We start from the raw sequence: 6,481 nt of genomic DNA, 5'->3' as shown, positions 1-6,481 counted from the left end.
CTAAACAGTGGGACGTCAGCCTGGGGAGACATCAGACTTGGTTGACACAACACAAGCACAACATCTGTATCAGCAGTGTAATCTCTTGGATGTGGACGGTAGAGCGGAGAGCAGAGTGACGATGCTCAGTGAGGCTCCTTGTCAAGCAAGATTAAATTAAATTAAATTAAATTAAAGATTAAATTAAATTAAATTAAAGATAGCTGGCTGCAGCCTGATTAAGACGCACCCATGAGCCATATTCCTCTTCTCGTCTCCTGTTGTAGTGTTTCATTCCTGCGTTTCTGCTTGTTATTCCTGATCTTTGGACTGTTTGACGAATCTGATTTGGCTCTCTGCACTTTGGACTGGATTTCGACTATTCTTCTGCGCGCTCCCAAATTACCTTTGTTCCGGACATTTTCCCCCTATAAATAAATACCCGGCTAGCTAGTGTAAAATAAAGTGGTCTTTACTTCATGAGAAACACCGGTTTAGGATATCGTAATAGAAACGTGAAAGTAAGATGGCGGCCAATAAACTTGATATAAATAATTCAAATGAAGCTGCCTTTGCCTTTACTTTGGATAACACCCAGCAGAATTGAGGCAGAGAGAGGGGGCTGTTTTTATCAACCATGGGAATTTTGAAAAGTGTGGACTTCAGCTCCCAGAATTCCCCAGGTCGGTTGAGGGATTTCTGGGAGTTGAAGTCTGCATATCTTAAAGTACACAAATCTACAATTCAGTGGCTGCCTGTGATTTCTGGATTCCCTGCACAGCCCAGGGATTTGATTTTTTTTTTTTGAAAAAAAACAGCCCCTAAAAAGTCTTAAAAACGGGCCGAAAAAAGCCTCAGAAACAGGCTGAAAAAAGCTTCAAAATTGGGCTGAAAAAAGTTTCAAAAATGGGTTGAAAAAGCTTCAAAATTGGGTTGAAAAAGCTTCAAAAATGGGTTGAAAACAGCTTCAAAAAAGCCTCCAGTGATGGGGTATCCACAACTTCTGGTGGCACGCTGTTCCACTGTTTGATTGTCCTCACCATTAGGAAGTTTCTACTTAATTCCAAGTTGCTTCTCTCCTTGATTGGTTTCCATCCATTGCTTCTCGTCCTCCGTTCTGGGGCTTTGGAAAATAAGTTGACCCTCCCCTCTTCTTTGTGGCCGCCCCCCAAAATACGGAAATACTGCTATCGTGTCCCCCCCCCCCTTACTCCTTATTTTTTCTAGCCTAACGCAAACCCTTCGTATGTTTTTAGTCTCCAGACCTTTAATCATCTTGGTTGCTCTTCTCTGCATTTTTTCCCCCGCAGTCTCAACATCTTTTTGCAATCTGGTAACCCGAAACAGGATGCAGTATTCCAGATGTGGCTCCAGGAGAGGACTTGGGCTGCCACAGATGCCCTTGATGTGGGTGACATCGAGCTGGCGCGTGCCACGCGCGCGCGCACACACACACACACACACCAGAGGTAGGTTCGGACGAGTTAGGTAGTAATTTGGCCGGCCGTAACAATCTTCATTGCAAAAATTTAATTTTCTTTCCTTTTCTAACGTTAATGCGCAGGACCTTTTCAGCTGAAAAGGTGCACGCACAAACAACATTTTTGTCGCGCCGAAGTGGCAGTGATGCCAGTAGCAATGCATCCGAACAACACACACACACACACACACACAGACACACAAACAGACACACACAGTCAAACCAAGAACCAGGATACGACTCTTTGAAGACATGAAAAGCGAAACAAGCATGGCTATATTCTTTGGTCTGCAGGGGGCGCTTGGAGACTGAAGAACAGGCAACATTTCACAAGGTTGCTAGTCCACATGTACAAAATGTCCTTGGAATTTAACCACTTTTAAAAATTCTTTTTTTTTTCAAATTCAATATGAAATTCTTAAGAAGTTTAGAATGAACAGAGTTGGAAGGGACCTTAGAGGTCTTCTAGTCCAACCCCCTACTTAGGCAGGAAACCCGCTGGCATTTCAGACAAATGATCAGTTGCTTCTTAAAAGTGAGGAGGAAGGAAGGAAGGAAGGAAGGAAGGAAGGAAGGAAGGAAGGAAGGAAGGAAGGAAGGATAACAGAATGAAAGCATTGGAAGGATCTTTGAGGTCTTCTAGTCCAACCCCCTGCTTAGGCAGGAAACCCTACACCACTTTAGACAAATGGCTATCCAACGTCTTCTTAAAAACTTCCAGTGGTGGAACATTCACAACTTCTGGAGGCAAATTCTGTTCCACAGGTTAATTGTTCTCACAATCAGGCAATTTCTCCTTGGTTCTAAGTTGCTTCTCTCCTTGATTAGTTTCCACCCATTGCTTCTTGTCCTCTGCCCTCAGGTGCTTTGGAGAACAGCTTGACTCCCTCTTCTTTGGGGCAGCCCCTGAGATATTGGAAGACTGCTATCCTGTCTCCCTTGGTCCTTCTTTTCATTAAACTAGATATACCCAGTTCCTGCAACCGTTCTTCATATGTTTTAGCCTCCAGTCCCCTAATCCTCTTTGTTGCTCTTCTCTGCACTCTTTTTAGAGTCACCCCATCTTTTCTATATCGTGGCAACCAAAACTGAATGCAAATATTCCAAGTGTGGCCTTCCCAAGGCCTTTTAAAGTGGTATCAACCCTTCACGTGATCTTGATTCCATCCCTCTGTTTATGTAGCCTAGAACTGTGTTGGCTTTTTTGGCAGCTGCTGCCCATGGCTGGCTCCTATTTAAATGGTTCTCCACTAGGACTCCAAGATCCCTCTCGTAGTTACTACTATGGAGTAAAGTACCACCTATACTGTACCTGGGCCTTTCGTTTTTTCTAATTACGGTTGCCAAACCATGCCCCAACTTTTCAATTCGCCCCCACAGTTTCCCTTTGTGCCTTTCGCTTCGCCAAACCAGGTTAAAGAAAAAAATAATAACAGGTACCTGGATAATTTTTGCAACCAGGGAAAGGATATTATCCTGGCCGGGACAGGGTGGGGGTGGGGGGAGAAATCCGGAGGTTTTCCCATCATTATCTGGAGAGGCCTTTAAAAAAAAAACCAGAAATGGAGATAGGAAAAAAACCAAACGAACCCCAGTTTAAGTTTCTAGTCCTCATGATTCCAAAAGCGGAATGCCGCGACCCTCATCAATGCACGCCGATTAGCCAAGCGCCGCCCCCCCCACCTCTTTTGATTGCCTCGCAGGCTGCCACGGTCGTGATGGCGAGGACCGACCCGTCCCTTTCGTCGTAACTTCGAACCTGACCAGCTGGACGGGAAGCCAATTGAAGAAGGCGCAGCTAAATTTTGGGATGGCGCCATTCGGGGAAGGAAATGAAAGGGATGCATACAAGCCGACGCAGCTGAATTTTTATTATTATTATTATTACTGTCTGCGTCATGGGGAAGAATTGCAAAAGACGCACAACCTCCGCGGGACGATTTCGCAAGCGTCTCGAATCCAAGCTTCACTTTCACATTCCAACCCCGCCCGGAGAAATCTGCAAAAATGTTTTTATTTTCTAACCTAGCTGATGAATCAGCATTCTAGACGTCAAAGCGTGGTTTGACGGGGAGCTGTGGAGAGGGGGCCTTTTTCCCCCTACTCCCATGCCCATCATCCCTGCCCTCTCCCTCTCCCCCCGTCCCACGTGCTCCTCTTTCCCGCCCCTGTCCACAATCCTGGCCCATTGCCCCCAATCCATCTGGCGCTTCCCCATTGGTCCACTGGAGGGCGAATGTCACGGCTGGCTTTCCAGAGGAACTGAGATTGCAAACAATTGCCACTCTAGGACGCCGCACTTGCTTTCCTTAACGGGCCAGGCTCCCCCTCCATGACATCAAAACAATTGCCGCTCTAGGACGCCGCCTCGCTCTCCTTAATGGCCCAGGCTCTCCCTCCCATGACATCACAAACAATTGCGATTCTAGGATGCTGCAGTTACTCTCCTTAACGGGCCAGGCATTCCAGAGTTGTGCTGGAACACACACACACAGAGACCCACACACAGACCCCAGGGGTGTCACACACCCCCTCCCCAGTATTTGTTTCCAGAGTGTAAGTCATCTGTGTACCAAGTTTGGTTGAAATTGCTCAAGACACTCCAGAGTTATGCTGGAACAAATATACATACATACATACATACATACATACATACATACATACATACATACATACATAAATGCAGTCTTTTATATATAGATAAAAATATGAATGAATGAATGAATGAATGAATGAATGATAAATGATATATATAAGAAGAAAGAAGAAGAAAATAAAAGACCTTCGGGAGAATTCCCGCCGCGACCCTTCGTCTCCCCTTCTGTTGTTTCTTCATCCAGAGGGACTAGAAACTTACTTTTTATGTTAACGGGAATGATGTTGGCCGGAGCAGCCCTGATTATGCCATCCCTTCCTTCCCACAGAGATCTTATCTATTTTGAATTGCAAACACATCTCCAAACATTTGGAAATTTGCTTGCATAAAACTTGGAGCGTCTCTCTCTGTCTCTCTCTCTCTCTCTCTCTCTCTCTCTCTCTCTCTCTCTTTATCTCTCTCTTTGTCTCTGTCTCTCTCTCTTTATCTCTCTCTCTAACTCTCTCTCTCTCTCTAAACTCTCTCTCTCTCTGTCAATCTCTTGTCTCTTTGTCTCTCTCCTCTCTCTCTATCTCTGTCTCTCTCTTTCTCTCTCTGTCTCTCTCTCTCTGTCAGTCTCTAACTGTCTCTCTCTGTGTGTCTCTTTCTCTGTCTCTCTCTTTCTCTCTTTGTCTCTCTGTCTCTCTCTTTCTCTGTCTCTCTCTCTTTCTCTCTCTCTTTCTCTCTCTCTCTCTCTTGTCTCTGTCTCTCTTTATCTCTCTCTCTAACTCTCTCTTTCTGTCAATCTCTAACTGTCTCTCTTTGTCTCTGTCTCTGTCTCTCTCTCTCTTTCTCTCTCTATCTCTCTGTCTCTGTCTCTCTAATGCTCTCTCTCTCTCTGCCTGTCTCTTTCTCTCTCTCTGTCTCTCTCTCTCTCTGTCAGTCTCTAACTGCCCTCTCTCTCTGTCTCTATCCTCTGTCTCTCTCTCTCTGTCTCTCTCTCTGTCAGTCTCTATCTGTCTCTCTCTGTGTCTCTCTCTGTCTCTTTCTCTTTCTCTCTCTTTCTCTCTCTCTCTCTCTCTCTCTCTCTCTCTGTCAGTCTCTAACTGTCTCCTCTCTGTCTGTCTCTTTCTCTGTCTGTCTCTCTCTCTCTCTGTCAGTCTCTAACTGCCTCTCTCTCTGTCTCTCTCTCTCTCTTGTCTGTCTTCTGTCTCTGTCTCTCTCTAACTCTGTTTCTGTCTTTGTCTCTGTCTCTCTCTAACTCTCTGTCTCTCTGGACCATCTGGATGGCTCTTTTGCTTCTCCACCTTGGGTGTGACCACGCCACCCTCCAACGCTTGCAACATCCAGACGCTGATCCCAGGGAAATCAGGCATTCAACCCCGAAGGGGGAAAAAAGAGATTTTCCTGCTCAACCAGCCTGCCGTGGCAGATGTTGCCTGTGGTGTGGAGACAGAGAGAGACACACATTCAACACATCAGCTGCGGACGATCTTCTGGGCAGAAGACCACTTTTTCGGAGCTGGGGCGAGAGAGGTGAGTGTGCCGGAGAGAGGTTTGTGTGTGCAAATTTCCCTCTCCCCATTTTTGAATCTCCCTCTCCTCTGTTACTTTTAAGCTAGCATCTGCAGGCGATGTTCCAAAAAGCAATTAATGCTCTAAATTAAACTATTAAAATCTTCTTTACAATATTAGCTGCTTAATTGAAGAAATTAAGCCAATGGCTTCCGGGTTTTCTTTTATCTTCCTCACCTCCTTTCCCCTCCTTATCCATGAGGACTAGAAACTTTGAATCTCAAGGGACTCATGAGAGAGCACCTGCTCTTTGCTGCGGCTGGCCAGGCCAGGCTTGATGCTTTCAGGAGAGCTGGGGGGAAACGGTCCGCCTTGCCGGGAATCTAGAGAGAGCGAAGGGTCCTTCTTTGGCTTGGGATCTTGAGGACTAGCCTCTTATTTCATCTTTAGGGGGAAAGCTATTGTCCCAGATTCGATTTTTTTTTCCTCCCCATTTGGAAAAAAAACCTTGCTGTGTCTGAATAAGTAAGATTAGATTTAACTGCTGATTTCTGGAACTCAATATCGCTCAAAGAGGGCTAGCATCTTGAATTTCTCTCCAAATTGATCATAATTGAGAGAACTGCTGAAGATTTCCAAAAAACCCCAAAACCTACCTGTTTTTTTTTTTTTTTTGGAAGGGGGGGGGGGGTCTGGCTTGGTCCTAAAATGGACCCTCCCCGTGGATAAAACCACTGTCCCATACAGTGTGTTAATTGTATTTCTTTCAATCATCATCATCTTCACTGAATGACCCCATAATAATCCCTTGCGGGGGTGGAGTCTGGGCAACTGAATGGATCTAGCAGAGTGGTTTTTAATGGCCGGATGCCACTCCTGTTGCCAGAGCGGAGTTCTATTCTCTTTTCAATGTTACCATTAAAATTTATTTT

This window comes from Thamnophis elegans, unplaced genomic scaffold (genome assembly GCF_009769535.1).
Source record: "Thamnophis elegans isolate rThaEle1 unplaced genomic scaffold, rThaEle1.pri scaffold_123_arrow_ctg1, whole genome shotgun sequence".
NCBI classification, from domain to species: domain Eukaryota; kingdom Metazoa; phylum Chordata; class Lepidosauria; order Squamata; family Colubridae; genus Thamnophis; species Thamnophis elegans.
The sequence above is the reverse complement of the archived record's forward strand: the minus strand, read 5'-3'. Positions refer to the sequence as shown.